General features: G+C 42.2%; 3 pseudogenes; 1 reads left to right on the plus strand and 2 right to left on the minus strand.

The window, feature by feature from the left end:
• Positions 1-879: 879 nt before the first annotated feature.
• LOC124974713 (DNA (cytosine-5)-methyltransferase 3B-like) lies at positions 880-3,451 on the minus strand (annotated as a pseudogene).
• Positions 3,452-4,969: 1,518 nt separating this feature from the next.
• On the minus strand, positions 4,970-6,197 carry LOC124974716 (peptidyl-prolyl cis-trans isomerase FKBP8-like; annotated as a pseudogene).
• Positions 6,198-15,178: 8,981 nt separating this feature from the next.
• On the plus strand, positions 15,179-16,324 carry LOC124974703 (sorting nexin-18-like; annotated as a pseudogene).
• Positions 16,325-16,530: the final 206 nt, after the last annotated feature.

Here is a 16,530-nt window from a genome sequence, read left to right on the forward strand (position 1 = left end):
CCAGAAAGGATGAGGAATCTGGGGACCTGTGCCTACTGGAGAGGGGATTTGGGGGTGTACCTTGCTAGGTTCCCTCCATCATGCCCCTACACAGGGAAGGAGATAACTGAGAAGCCCAACTTCTTCTATGTAATATCCAGCAGCTTATATATAACACTGGCCCACCTCTTCCTGAGCTCACCAGAGGCGGTTTCTATTGTAGTTTCCAGGAGGGATTTAAGGTGGCCCCTGCCCTTGGGTGGGGGGGCAGCCCTGAATGAGATGATGATGATGATGTCATTCCTGCTGAATCACCATCATGGTGGGAAATACTCTAATGGCCTTGTACTGAGGCAAAGATTCAACTATGTGTCACTTCCTCTTCTGGTAGCCCTACGGGGAAAAAAAAAAAAATTCATTCTGGGCCTTTAAAATGTTCCTCAGCTACATGTCTACAACTGCACACTCCTGTAAACACTCCTGTAAACAGACATTTTTTTAAAGTCTTGCGATAACAGTCTTGGGTGATTTGGCATTTCAACCTGAGTATCGGAGGGCTGTGAGTATGTGGTTTTGGTATCGTAGCCATTGTTTCTGAGTGGTAAACTCAGGAGGGAGGAAAAAGCCATTTTACTATCTACTTCAAGTTTTAAAGTTTTAGAAGAAAAAATGAGCACCGTATTTGGCTGCTCTGAGCAGTCAGGTCGGAATTGTGCACAAGGAGGTGGCACCTCAGCCAACCCCTGCAATAGAGGGTCAGGTGGCTCTGCTCCCAGTGAGCAGGAGGACTAAGGTATGCGGCTGAGAGGGCAGAGTTGGGGTGCCTGTTAGTGATCAGGGTGCTTTCTGGGTCCTGGCTCTGTCCCAGGCACCCCAGTGCCCCAGCAGGCCAGGGTAGAACTATTCACATGCAAAGTAGTCCTTCAAGGGGGCGTAGAGGTGTCTGATGACCGGCACACTCCAGGACCTCCCGAGCAGCTTATGGCGGGCACCACGGCCCATGTTGGACACTTCCTTGTAGTGTATAGGAAAGCCAAAGATCCTCTCGAGCTTGGTGCACTACAGAACATCATCTTTGCCATTCATGACAATGGGGAAAAGTTGGTTTTTCCCCTGTTTGATCGAGTTGGACTTGGTGGTTATTATCTGCACTTTCTTTACTTTGCTGTCCTACTGAATTCCAAGCAGTCCTGCAGCTCAAGCTTATCATTCTTTGATGCTATCACAGGACTGTTCATCCCTGGTAGGTTTCCCCAGAAGTATTGGGCCCTGTGAGCAGCAGACACTTTGATGGTGTCAATCATCTCGGGGTTGCACTCCAGGAACCATGAGATGTCCCTCTTGTCGCTGACCTTCATGGCTACAACATTCTCAAACATCCAAAAGAATGGTCGGTCATCCCCCTCTTTGGGGCACGAGTAATTGAGCATGTGGTAGAATTCAAAGAAGAGTCTGCCAGTGCCCTCATACAGGCCTTTCCTGGCCGGATTCACATTTGATAGGTCATTGCATGGGCTTCTGCCAATCACCAAATCAAATGGACCCCACTCTTCAATGTTTTTCTTGGTGATATTCCTGACATCATTCACATATTTGATATTTCCCTCGTGTTTAACGATTCCCACAGCAATGGATTCTTCACACACTTCAGAGGCGACATACTTCTCCACTTTAATGCCCAACTCTTTGAGAACAAAGTAACCTGTGGCAATTCCATGGAACAGTGACAGGACTCTAAAGGGATGTCATTTGGCTGTGGGAATCGCAGGGTACACCTTGGGGGCCTCGTATTCAAGCCCTACATCACTGGTGAAGAAGGCCTGCAGGCACACATTCCAGTACTTCCTGCACTGCAGGACCCCGTGGCAGCACTGGGGGAGACACATGTAGCAGCTCCAGGGCTCCTGAAGCTTGGCTTCCGCGGCTGTGCCTGTGCCCACCAGCACTTCCAAACACTCCACACAGAAGCACTTGCAACGGCTCGTGTTGCTGCAGAGAAGCAGCTCGTGGCCCTCACAGCACACGGTGCGATAGGACTGATAACCATCATCATCGTACATGTAGAACAGCTCGAGGAAGCAATCCCGGCAGGTCTGGCTTTGAGACCACTCTCAAAGACAGGGTGGAAGGACACAGGGTTTTTCCTATCACAGGACAAACAGCTATTTTCAAGAGTGGTCTTGTTATTGGTGACATCAGAAGCCATTTGTTCTCCACTCTGATCTTCCTCTCCGCGGTCTTTGCCATTGTTATAACAGTTGGTCTTCAGGCGCTTGGTTGGGGGACAGTAGTTGGAGGTGGCAGAGTCATCAGCTTTGCGTCTTCGACTCTTGTTCTCCTATTTCCTTGATTCTAAGTTCCTACTGCCTGCACGATGCACCTTCACTTTATTAACCACTGATTGCTTGCTGTTGGGTTTGAGGCCCTCAATCCCAGTGGGCTTGAAGCCCCCATGGGCCCACTCCAGCATGGGCTTCAGCTGGTCTTCCAATGAGTCTCCAGGGCTGCTGGGGAAGGTCTTGCCAGCTCGCACCCTGGCTTTCTCCAGGGCATGGTACATGGCCTTCCTGTATGACAACAGTTTATTGAAGGTGGCCAGGTTAAAATGCTGACTGAACAGCCCAAAGGCCACCAGTTTGTCTGTAGAGACCTCAGAGAACTTGCCATCTCCAAACCACTGGACCCACAGCATGCCACACATGGCCTGGTGCGTGGAGGTAGCTTTCCAGGAAACCACCATAGCAGGCCACCAAGAGAAGCCCTTGATCTTTCCCCACACCAGGTCCCCTATTCCAAACTCCTTCCCATCCTGATATTCCCTGTTGTCTGCATCTCTCCCCTCTGCATCCACCTGGGGGGACTCTGTGTTCTCCTGCTGGCTATCCTCAGCCAGGCCAGCACAGGGGGTACTGCTGCTCTGTGGGGTCACGTCGTCATCTGTGAGGTTGATGGTTAGGTAAGGACTGGACGGAGATGGCCACGGCGTACCTGCCGATGCTGTTGCCCACTGCCTTAAGGACCTGGTAGCCGGGAACTCCACGGGAGACTCATCCACGTGACTACGGCCCTGGTGGCCTCAGGTGGAACATGGGGAGGGCCTGTACCTCTCTGGACTGGAGGCACTGCTATTTCGGTTTCCGACCGCTGGGCTTTCAGACCGAGTCCTGGTTTCCTGGAACAGTCGTGGCACACAGGAGTGTCAGAGCCGTCCCCATCTTCCTCACCATCTCCTTCTCTTGTCAGATCCTAAGTGTAACTGAGCAGGCTGGAGACTTCCCTCTTGGACAGGCGGGAGCTGGATCTGCTGCGTCCTCTGATCTCCGAGGGTGCAGATGGCCTCCAGGATGGGAGGAGAGGGGGCGTCCTTGGAGTCCGAGGACTGGTCACTGCAGGCCCCGTTGATGAGGATGATGGAGTCCTCCCTCCCGCTGGCGCCCTCCTCTTCACTGAGGTGTCTGGTGTCCCCCTTCATTGTTTCCTGCCACGGGGCTGGCTCGGGCGCGGCTTGGTGGTCAGGCCCCGGGTTGGGACGGGCGGTCGGGAGGCCGGTGGGCGGCCGCGCAGGATGCTCGGCTAGCGAATCTCTGGCGCTGATCACTGAGCTACGTTTACTTGAGCCACTTAACCCCAGCGCTGCCGGCCGGGCGTGGCCGCCCGCTCGCCCACCCACCAGTGGGCTGGTGCCGTCGTCAGGGGGCGCCCGGAGTGGAGCGTCCACGCGGGCTGAGGCGGCCGGGCCGGAGGCGGCAGCTTCGAGGGTGCGGCGCGGGCTGGACCGGGCTGCCGTGGAGGGTCGATCAGTTGTATTTCTTCTGTGAAGTTTCTGTTCAGTTCCTTAACCCATTTATTGACTGGATTATTTGTGTTTTGGTGTAAGTTTTTTGAGTTCTTTATATTAAAATGCATACAATGCACCTTGAAATTTATTTCCAAGATGAATAACCCAAAGAGATTGGATAAGAAAAATGTGGAGATAAGTGCTCTATCTTAGGTGCATATGGTAGAGATATTCTCCCATTCTGTGGACTCTCTTTTTACATTCTCTACAGTAGGAAGTTGAATCTATTTGGAAAACTTTAGAGGAGTGGCATGAAAGGTATCAGAAAATTTGAGGGAGAATGGAATTGCTGAGTTTTGGATGCACATTTTTTAAGAGGGCATTTTTGGAAAAGAATAGAAAATTAATGTAAATTGGTGTGATATTTTTAGTCAAAAATTTTGCTAAGCTGTGAAGATCAACTTTTATAAAGTAGCTGGAATTTCTTTCCCAATTGATTTGAATTCACATTCCTTTTGCTTTTTAAAATGTTTCACTTTTGGTTCTTCATCTTAGAAATAAATTTCAAGGTGCATTTTATCCATTTTAAGCTGCTTTTATTTTCTTTTCACTTGACTCAGCAGATTCTTTGGGGAGCTTTGCTTTGTTCCTTCAGTGAAAACACTAAAGGCAGAAATGAAAAAATATTAATGTGTTCTTTTTGCTTCTGAACAGCTACCATGTTTACTAATACAATGTATTTCAGCTAATCAGTGAAATGTAATGAATTTTAAAGTTAATTGGTTTCAACTGAGTCAGCAAATCTTTTTTCTTTCTTTTTTTGTGGGGTGGGAGGCTTTATTTCACTGTGGGGAGCCTGGACAGAGGGGCAGCAGGTAGGGTCAGAAGAGCTGGCAGTCAGGGGGGACTGGGTGGGCCGCCCCAGGTCTACTGAGGAGGAGATACTGAGGCCAGGCGTGAGCCCTGACCTGCCGGGTGGTGAGGAAAGGGTGAGAGTTGGGTGGAGGAATGAGGGCCCCTTCCCTGGGCTGCAGCCCACTTTCCTCCTAGGGGTTCTCAGTCCCTCCTGCTTTCTGGGCTTCATGACCCCCGATCCTGGCTGCCCCCAATCCAGAGGGAGCCAGGTTACAGAGGACAGTGGACAGGAAGCCGGGAGTTAGGAGTGCAGGGTGGGGTCCACTGTGTGCAGAGGGGTGGCGGCCACCGGGTCCCTCAGTTCCTCGCAGTGATGACCACAGAGAATGCCATGTCCCCCAGAGTAACAGCAGTCGTCCCGAACAGCCACTTCCAAGGGATGGACCAGGTGCTCTTGCTGGTACACTTGGCTAGCAGCAGCTGGGGTTGCCCAGCATTTTCTGGTAGAGGGCCTTCTCTGTGCTGCGTTGAGCCGTGTGTTTCTTCACCAGCTTGGACAGCTGCACGAGGATCATCTTGTTGGAAGGTTCCAGCTTCAGGGCTGCCCTCAGGATGGGCATGGCCTCACTGTATTCACCTTGCTGAGCCAGCACCTTGCCCTTCCGGAAGAGCGCCTTGATGTTGTCAGGCTGGTGCTCCAGCACCAGGCTGCAGGAGTGCAGGACGGAGCGGTAATGGTCCAGCTTCAGCTGTAAGGCTGCCAGGTCATTCAGACACTTCATCTTCAGCTGCAGGAGCTGCTCCTCCTCCTCAAAAGTCATGTCCAATTTGGCGCTGGACGTGATGGCCTTCATGGCAAGGTCGTAGGAATTGGTGGCCAGTAGGAAGTCTCTTGCTGGTAGTGGGCGTTACCACACTCCTGCTTCTGGTTGGTCAGGGCCACCCACTCCTGTCCCGTCAGCATCTCCAGGTCACACCCATCCACGGCTGTCTTCAGGGTGACCTCCAGGCACTGGCCCCAGTGGGGGGGATGTAGGGGCACCTGCTGCCCTGGGGGCTGTAGCAGTACTTGGAGTCAGCAGTGACCACGGCTATCTCACCCACATTCATGAGTGGGACACTGAGGTCCAGGGCCTGGATGACTTCACAGTTGCCCAAGGTGAACACCAGCTCCTCCTCCTCCTGTACCTGCATGCCATTTTCCAGCGACATCTGCAACTGCACGGTGACCACCTGCCCCCTGGCTGGTAGGCTTGAGCCGGGTAGGCCTGGGACCAGTATCTTCTTTCTCAACAGCCCATTCCCCAGGATGTCCAGCCACTGGAACCGGGACTGGAGCAGGCTCAGACTCCATGGCTGCCAGGAACTCTTGGGCCAGAGCCCCAGGCTGCTCAGCCTCCTCCAGAGGGGACTGTCCCATGTCCTTGAGAGGTGGCAGTTCACTCAGATCTTCATCCCCCTCTTCCTCCTCTTCTTCCTCACCTTCTGCATCCTCAACCCCATCCAGCACCTTGAAATCTTCAAGAGGTGGGACACTACAAAGCAGTGGGACAGTGGGCTCCGAGGGCTCAGCACAGGATGCCATACTGCTGGGGGAACGGGAACTGGCCCTTCTGCTCCAGAATCCCTGCCTGAGGTCCTGTGCCCCTCTCCCCATCCCTGAGTCAGTAAATCTTTGATGGATAATTTACTTAACTGGAAAACCTAGGTACCCATTAAAAAAAAATATTCATTCTTGGTAAAAAAACTCTTTTGTAGGAAAGTTTTCATTTTCATTTGGATGTATTTCTGCTCTAGGATTTGTTTTGAATATTTTATAAATATAATCACTGCATTTTTAAAACTCTACCTTCATTAACAGTCAATAAGGCCCTTTTCAGGGAAGTTTGTTGATGTTTTATTTTTAAAGGAAAGATACTCTTTGTTCACAATAATGTTTTGAAAATGAACATGATAACAAGGACTTTCAAAATAAATATGCCCAATTTATATTTGATGAGAAATAAAACTTCCTACTGCTGGGATCATTTACAATTCCTTATTTTAAGAAGATATTTCCATTTTACATTGTCTTTAAACATTTAATGGGAAAATGCTGGTTATAATAAAAAGTATCATGACCACAGTACTCAGTTTTTCAGCTGATCCTTCTGAGTCTGTTTATGATCAAACTTTCATCAGGTTTAAACAGTTACTTTTATAATTGATAGAGTGGGTTCACTTGGCTAAAACTGAGGAAAATTGGTGCAACTTTCTATTAATGGGGAGCTGTATCTTTAAGGATTACTGTACTTTATCCACTGACACTGATTTGGCAGTTGGTACTGTTGAACATTTTTATACATGCTACTGTGAAGCTATATATGTTAGTGTTGAAGAGGCTAACAGGTATCCTATGAATTTTGGTGTGTTGACCGGCTATGATTTCCTTTATATTTGGATAAAGATACTTACTCTACAGAAGTCTACAGGTCAGAAACCAGGCAGTAGTTTTTGAAATTATAGCCAGGAAAATAAGAAAAAGTAAAAATATTACTAAAAAAATTCGTTTTAATAATTTCTGCCTCTCTTTTTCAAATTACCTTCCCCCTTTGCTCAACAAATATACATAAAGGAGTTTGTCACATTTCAACTTTACCTTGCCCTGTGTTCTGATGTTGGCTGACATGTATATGACTGGATGTGTTTGTTTATTATGCTGTCTAAATATCATGAAGTTCACCACTTTGGAGGAGCATAGATAAAATTAAATTGATAGCATGTCAGAGTTATTTTTCTATGCACCATGACATCATTAAAATAAGTGGTATATTGTTAACAGCTTCTCATGTTTGTAAAAACATAACCATATTACATTGATAGCAGATATGAGTTGAGTATCTATAAAATATAATGTGCATCTCAAAATACTGGACTGCTGTTTGATGACTGGATATTGCTACATAATTTTTTCTTATTCTTTATATTCTTTTGGAGAGAGAGTTTTAATGGGATTTGAAATGTGCAAGCTTTCTAAATAAGATGTAGTTAAATAAAGTATGATTAATTTGTGTTTGCATTTTTCTTTTTCTTAAAAATATTTTAGCGTATTTAAATTTTTAAGTAGAATATGAAACCAAATTAATAGCTAGTACCAGAGAATGGACTTAAATGTTTGGTGTTTAATAAGAACAGCTTCTCCATAGAATCCCAAGAGACTTACAGAAAAGGGGCAAAGTCCTAATGTTAAGCAAACAAAACTCTTCTTTCAAACAGATTATATAAAAATTAATTTGTACATCATTTCTCTTTTTTGATATTTATAAAGTGCAGATTTAACTAAAGGTATCCTTTCTCTGTACAATGACAAATATAATTATGCAAACAATAGTCAGTCTGTTACCCCCAAATCCCAGTGTTTAGCTCTCAAACTTTAAGTCAATGAATTGAATAAAGATTAAAGAGGGTTAAAAGTATAAAAAAAACTATGACACATTCCAGATAAAGGGAAGCAAACAATATATTAACCTAACAACAATAGGTTTAACATAAAACTTTTCCAAAAAAGCTGTGACAGCATTTCATTATTTTGTACTGGAATATTATGGATTATTTGCCAATGCTGCTTTTTACTACTAACCAATTATAAAGTCAAATGAGGGGAAAACCTAAGAACAAAAACCAGCATGACATATGAAATTGTTGGCACTATCTGAAAATTCATGAATTTTCAATGTAGAAAAATCCCTATGTTGTTGTTCATGTAAGCCAGGAGGTCATTAAAATGTGTGTCACAACACAAAAGAATTTTCAATGGAAGCTTCTGTCCTAAACTCAGCCTTGCTTGAACTGAATTATCCTAATCACAATTACAACAAAGGTATCACCTTAGGATGCTAGCAGCATAGCAAACTAAACCTACCCTATCAATGAAGTAACAAGAAAGATGAATTGAAGAATGGACAGGGTTAGAAATATCTAGAGGTCTTATATTTATATGGGAAGACTTTGTTGTCCTTTTTCAAAATCCACGTTTGTTCAAGATTTCTAAGAGGGCATGACCATAGGACTTAAAATTAATAATATTCAAAATTATTACTACATCTTATGGTAAGGACAACTTATGACAGAAAAAGTGTTCCTCGGAGGCCAACACATTTGGCAACCATGTTAAGAAAATACACTCTGTTTCCCACTTTTTTAAAAGAATCTTTACTGGGGTGCCAAACCACCAGAGTAGTTGCCAAAATGGAGACTGCTCAAATTTAGATCTAGTGTTATTCTAAGAAAATGAATAGGATATACATGTAATTAGAAAGACAAACCACAACACCATCCAAACACTAGAGCATGCATTAAAATCTTCCATTTCATAAACTCAATGGACAGACAAGAAAAGAACAAAGGGAATCAGAGGTACATAGAAGTAAAACAGCCAATGAAAGAATCTGGGACAGAGGTTTTAGGGAACAATATATATGAAAGGAAGAAAGCAGTTAAGTGATATTTGATATTAGGCAGAATTTATCTTTCAGTTTAGTTAGCAAGTTACATCAGTGCTTTATGTTAAATTTGACAACATACTAGTTTCTCCCTTTCATTTTAAAATAACTCATACCATGAGGTGGTGGGGGAGGAAAAGCCAATAAAGCACCATACAGGAAGATGAGACACAGTGAAATAAGAGGCCAAGGAGATCTAGAGGTGAGAACAATTTGAAATAACAAGACCACTCAAAATGAGATTCAGCAAACAGAAGTTGTCATTTCTGCAATACCCTTTGTCCTCAGTTAACAACACTTTGAATTATACCTAAGTAAACCACAAACATTGTAATGGTTTACATTATGTCTACAGCACATTCTTCCACCAAAACAAAAAAGGTAAAACCAAAAAAGTTCCTTTCCACATAAGGTACAGGATTAAGTTAACCCCATTTACAAATGTAAGGTGAAAATGAGTGTTTTCCCAGCTTTCGTTTTTCTTTTGCTATCATGTGCCTATAGATTACAGGGACTCAAGCATGTTTTGCATGACAGAAAATTCCTCTCTTGTACAAAATGAAAGTGTTAAGTGTAACTTTTACACAATTTGTGGAATAGTTGACATGATTGCTGTAAGTTTTAATGTAGTTAAGAACTGGACTATAATACAACTGAAATGTGGTGGTGAGCTGAGCAAGTATTACCAAAAATGAGGTCATATACTTGACTTTTCTATACAGTTTTTGTTTGAAGAAAATTATAAAGAAATCATCAAGCAGTCACAGATGAAAGACAAATAAAATAGGTGAATTGTAGAGTTATGATGAGAATAAAAATCTGTTTAAATGGACATAGTGGTTTATTTTGCAGCAAGAAGAGAAACAGGTGTTGGATAGCAAGGGTGGAACAGGAGAATATTCATCAACCTTTGCTCTTCCAGCCAGTCCCACCTCCTCCACTGCTGATATCTACATTTGCAGTTTACCAGGATCTTCAACTAATAGAGGAATGCCTTTCCATGTTTAGACTTTTGCACTAGTCTCAAAAAACTCTAATGCCATGCTCCCTTACGATCTATTCTCCTTTGCCTTTAGGTACAACTCTTTTACTGTCCATATCACACTTGTTTCCTAGTAACATTCTTTACATATCTTCATTGGTATGCTCATCTATGTTTCTAAGCATTTGCTGATTTTTTCAAAACGTTTATAATTGATGGTGTCATGTCCTAGCATGATACCCATTGCTCCTCTGTAGTACGATATTGTGATGGTGTAAAATTGCTCCTGGTCTACTATATCCCATATCTGTAATTTGATATTCTTTCCTTTGATTTGATCTTAAAGTCTATTCCTGTGGTGGAAATAAAGGTAGTATTGCTTGTATCATCCAAAAAAGGATGAAGGTATCCCCAATCCAGAGTCCCCAGTCAGGAGTAGCTTGAAAAGCAGGTTGTTTGTCTTCTTCGACTTTTGGAGGAGCATCTCGGGCTCTCATCCCCAGTGACCCCAAGGGAACAGTCCTTCTCACCATGGCCAACTTCTCACAAGAGTTTTCTTGGTTTGGAGAACTGGGGAAGAATGGGAAAAAAGAGGGCTCTAGAGGACACAGGTGACCTACAGCCTCCTCAATGAAGCCTCATCCATGGACTTGTCCTGTGCTTCCAAGGGTGGGGACCAAGGCTCTGCAGCTTCTCCCAGCTGTTCTGACAAGTTCCTGTGTTTATATTTTTCTTTAAAAAATTTTATAACTCCATACTAACATTCCAAAAATACTGAGGAGGTTGAAATGCTAGACAAAGAATTCAAAGGATGAATAAAAAAATACTCAATGAAATCTGAGATAATACAAATAAGCAGTTCAATGAATTAAGAAAAAAATACAGAATAAATAAGTAATAAAATAAACATGTAGAAACCTGGGGAAAGAAACAAACACAAATTTTGGAAATTAAAAATCTCAATAAATCAGATTAAAAATTCAGGTGAATACAGAAACAACAGAGTGGATCAAAAGGAAAAGAGCCTATCTGAACTCAAAATATGATTTTTTAAAATATTATATTCAGACTGAAATAGAGAAAAAAGAATCCTCTAGAACACCATTAAAATATCAGACATTCGTATAATTTTCACACCAGAAGAAACATTCATAATACATAGAAAACAAATAAATTGAAAGAAGAATCAAAAATTTCTCAAATATGAGGGGAAAAATGGACATCCATGTTTCAGGGCACTTAGAACCCCACACAAACATAGTCAGAGATGAACATCTTTATGATATGTCATAAATAAATTTCCAAAAGTGCAGAAGAGGAAAGAACTTTAAAAGTTGCAAAAGAAGATGTGCCATGACACAATAAATGAAAACCCATTTGAAAAACAACAGATTTTACAGCTGTATCTCTAAACGCCAGAAGGGCATGAAATAATGTAATTAAAGTCCTGAAAGAAAATAACTGTCAACCTAGATTAATGTAAGAGCAAGGTTATCATTCAGAATTTAAGAATAAATAAATACCTGTTAAGCATAAACAGAGGGAATTCATAAATACTAAATCAGCATTATAGATTATATTTAAGAGAACTCTATCTACATCCAGAAGAGATATAAATGCAATCATGAGAACATGTGAAATAATAAATCACAATGAAGGGGTAGACAGGCTAAATAGATATAGGAAAGTATCAAACATTATTAATGTTGTAGACCATCAAACTTCTAAGAAGAGTAAAAGATGAAGAAATGAACATAGAATATTAAAAAAAAAAACAGAAGAAAATTACTGAAATGGCAGAAACACATACCTTTTAATAATCATTCTGAAATAAATACTCTTAATTCTCTGAATAAAGAACAGGCTGACTGAATACATTAAAAATAAAACAAGATTCAACAATATGCTGTGTATAAGAAACTCACCGAAAACGAAAAGACAGACTCAGACTCAAAGTGAAAGGCTGGAAAAAAGTATTATAAGCAAATGGAATTCAAACACAAACAAGGATAACAATAATTATTGACATCAGATCTGCTATTTTGCTGGCACCAGTATTCTGCCCGCCAACACCATTTTACAACCCAGATCATCAGTCTGGGAACATCCTAGCCAGCCATTCATCTGCTTGTCAGCCTATGAATGTTCTTGGCAGTCATTGGTTCAGATTGTTAACCTGCAAACTCCCCAGTCAGTCACTGGTCTGTTGATATTAGCCCATGAAATTCCACTACCCAGGAATAGTTCCACCACTGTTCTCTCTCTCTCTCTCTCTCTCTCTCTCTCTCTCTCTCTCTCTTCCTCATTCTTTCTCTCTCCTCCTCACTCTCTTGCTCTCTCACTTTTTCTTTCTCTCTGTCTTCCTCACTTTCTCTTGCTCTCACTCTCTTGCATTCTCTCCCTTTCTCTCTCTCCCTCTCTCACTTACCCTTTGGGCACACACTCTGCCTGTCTGCTTACTAAAATCTCTTGCATGTGTTCCCATATTCAGAGTGGTTTCTGGGTGCTTTCAATAATTATATCCAAGGAAATAGATTTTTAAGGCAAGATCTGTTAAACAAAGGATTTAATTTAATACTGAGCAAGTGAAAAATACATCAAGAAAATATAGCAATTATAAATGTAAACACACTGAAGATTGTAGCACCCAATTTTATAAAACTAATATTACCATACATAAAGTTGATATAGGCCCTGATATAAAGAATGATGAATGATTTTAATAACACTCTGTTACCAATAGATAGATCATCCTGGCCAAAAAAAAATCAAAGAAGAAACAATAGTTATATTACTGATTGAAAGGATTTATTCAAGGTCCACAGAATATTCCATCTATCATAAGCAGAATACCCTTTATTTTCATCAACATGTGGATCCTTTTCCAAAATCTATCACATACAGGACATAAGTAATTCTTAACAAACTTTTATAATTTGAAATTATTTATTGCATCATCAGATTCAAATGGTATTAAACTATAAATCACCAGCAAACTTATGGCAGAAATTATACAAAAACATGGAAATTTAGCAATATACTGTTGAATGAACAAGGGTCCTTGAAAAACACCTCAGAGGAAATCTAAAATTTTCTTGAATTAAATGAAATTGAAACAAAACACACTTAAAACTGTGAGACATAGCAAAATAGCCTAAGAGAAAATTTTACAGAAAGAATGATTAAATTTAAAAATATTTTCACATAGATAACCTCATGATGGAACTAAATTTTTCACTATAAGAAGAACAAGTCAAACCCCAAATAAATGGGAATAAATAGAAAGGCTCAGAATAGACATAAATTAAATGGTGACTGAAAAATAGTGATTAATGAAGCTAAGAGTTGGTTCTTTGAAAGGATGATCAAAATTGAAAGACCTTTAGCTAACTAACCAAAAGCAAAGTTGAAGACACCAATAAATAAAACTAAAGATGGAGCAGAAGAAACAAATTAAACATGAAATAAATTTAAAAGATCACTAAGGAATATTTTAAAGACTATATGACAATAAACTGGAAAATATAGAAAAACAATGGGCAAACATTGGACACATAAAACCACTGAAATTGAAATTAGAGGACATAGAAAATATGATAGATCATTAACATGTTTTAATATTGAAATAGCAGTGGAAAGACTGAGCAAGAAAGCCCAAGTTCAGTTAGATTCACTACTGAATTTAAACAGACTTTTGACGAAAACACCAATGATCCTCACATTATTGCATAAAATTACAAGGAAAAGCACACTTTCCAATTCAATTTATGAAGATAGAATTACATGGGACCAAAAGGTGACAAGGTCACAACCCAAAATACGGCCACAAGCCAGTATCTTTTATGACCATGAATAAACTTAACTCAGGATGAGAAAAACCTTTACAAGGAAATCTAAAAAACACTGACAAAATGAATCAAATAAAACATTTGAAGTTGGAAAGACCTCAAATGTTCATGGATTGGTAGAATTAATATTATTAAAATGGCCATATTACCCAAAGCAATCTACAGGTTTGGTTTAGTCATTGAAATGCCAATACTACATATAAATGTTCATAACAATTTTCTTTGTAATAGCAAAAAGTAGAAATAAACCAGACATATTTGAAAGGTAAATAAGGCAAATTGTGAAACTTTACATTATGGATACTCATAATATTAAAAAAACACACATCAATACACACAGATTCATCAGTAGAGTTATATTGTTTCATAAAGTCAAACTCAAAAGTTTATACACTATATAATTCCAATTATGTGACATTTTGAGATGCAAACATTTTGGAAATGGACAACAGATTATTGATAGTAGGAGTTCAAGTGGGGAGGGGACTGGGAGGGAGGTGTTTGAGGTTATAAAATGAGAGCAAAAGAGGGATCTGTGGTGATGAAACTTTTCAGAATGGTATCTATGGTAGTAGACAAAACAGACACATGGGAAACATAAAGAGCTAAATACACATACACATTTACATAGATGTGCATAAATGTGTGTTGGTAAAATTGAGGAAACTAAGATCAGTATATGGTGTCGAAGTCAGTATCCTAATTGTGACTCTACTCCATAATTCTGTGTCATGTTCTTTTTTTTTTTTTTTTTTTTGTCTTTAAGAATTTAACCTTTCTATGTTTGTTTTTTTATGTGGTTCCAAGGATCCAACCCAGTGTCTCATCCATGCTAGGTAAGCACTCTACCACTGAGTTACACCCCCAGCACCTGTGTATGCTCTTATTATGGGAAGACTTATAAAGTACACCTGAGATTTCTTTATATTATTTATATAAATACATGTTAATCTACATTTTTCATGATAAAAAAAAACCTGAGGTATTTCAAATGAATTTGAAAAAAAATTGCCTACTTTTAAAATTCTTCTGAAAGTTTTAGTCAACAAAATAAAGTACTTTAAGAATGATAAATAATGGTCCTATGCTGGTGGCTGCCCTGCACAACAGTCAGGGCCACCAGCAGAGCGGCACAGAGGGCGCGACCAGCGGGCAGGTGAGGGGAGTTGCGTGCGACCTTCAGGGCTCTAGTCCCTGTGCCAGGGCGAAGGTAACAAGGAGAATCCCTTGGGCAGGCTGGGTTCCAGGCGCCTGTATGGAGACCTCCTGCCGGGGCGTCAGGGCCACGCTGCTGCGCTCCCCGGCGCTATATCACTTGAGGTCAGAGTACTCGGGGAGATATTGCTGCTGGAGCAGGAGGTACAGAGCCTGTGCAGCAAGCAGGATATCAAGGGCTGACTCAAGGGCGTCAACAATCGCTGCGACGGCCTCTTCCAGGCCTCTTATGAGTACGTGATCCAAGCGCCCAAGCTTGGCCCAGCAGGAGGTGGCTGCCCCAGCGCCCCAGCTTGCTATGCTAACGTGCCGCCTAGTGGCTTCCAGTCCTTGCTCTCTGCGCCACAACCCACCCCCCCAGCCCCGCCTACTTCAAGTTGCTGAGCAAAGCCTTCCAGCAGCTGTTGCAGCTGCAGCAGGAACTGCCGCCAAGCACTTTCCAGCTGCCCTGCTCCAGCTTTCTGTAAGACAGGTGTGTCCTGCAGCCTTCACCTCAGCAGTTCTGCAGTGGTTACCATGCCAGCCAGGGTAGCTAAGATGACTGGGATGATGAATGGGAGGACAGTTCCATGGTGGCCTACAAGCCTGGTGCGCTGGGCATTGAAGCCTACTCTGACGAGGGCTCAGTGTTCGCGGGTTGCAGCGGGGCTGACCGCTACTGCTTGTCCATGTGCTGGAACTTGTTTCTGATATGAAGGTAGATCTGCATCTCTGTGGTATTACCATTCAGAAGCCAACAGCTCAGCCATGGTGAATGACAACTGCAACCGCTTCTCCACTTAAGTCAGGAAGAGAGGCCTTCATGATGAATATGGATAATGTATGCATGGTGCTAGGGACCTACAGTCCTAAGTGCAGGAAATGTCCTACCCCTTCCTGTGCATCATGGAGGAACCCACCAAGCAGACCAAGTTCAAGGGTAGGAAGAGCTACATCTCCTACAAGCTGGTACCCATGCATATGCAGATGCTGGTGCACCAACACTACAAGTACTTTGGCTTTATGCTTGCCTGACTGAGAAATTTCCTGTCATCTCTGTGCCACACCTTCCGCAGAAGCAGGACACTGACTGCTTGGAAGAGGACTTCCTCTCCAATGCAGAAAAGACCTGATCTGGTGGATGAACCATATGGCCAGCCACCCAGTGCTGACACAATGTGATGTCTTCTAGCACTTCCTGACCTGAGATGTCCCAAAAAACTCATGTGTGAGAAAATCAAGAATATTTAGAGTTGAAATGATTGGGTTGTAAATGCTCTGACCTAATCAGTGCATTAATCTCTTGAGAGGGATTAATTAGGTGGTAAATCAAGGCAGAAAATGTTTGGTCAGAAGAAGTGGATCTCTGGGGGTGTGCCTTTGGGATTTATAGTGTGACCCTTGTCTGCAACG

This window comes from Sciurus carolinensis, unplaced genomic scaffold, assembly GCF_902686445.1.
Source record: "Sciurus carolinensis unplaced genomic scaffold, mSciCar1.2, whole genome shotgun sequence".
NCBI lineage: Eukaryota > Metazoa > Chordata > Mammalia > Rodentia > Sciuridae > Sciurus > Sciurus carolinensis.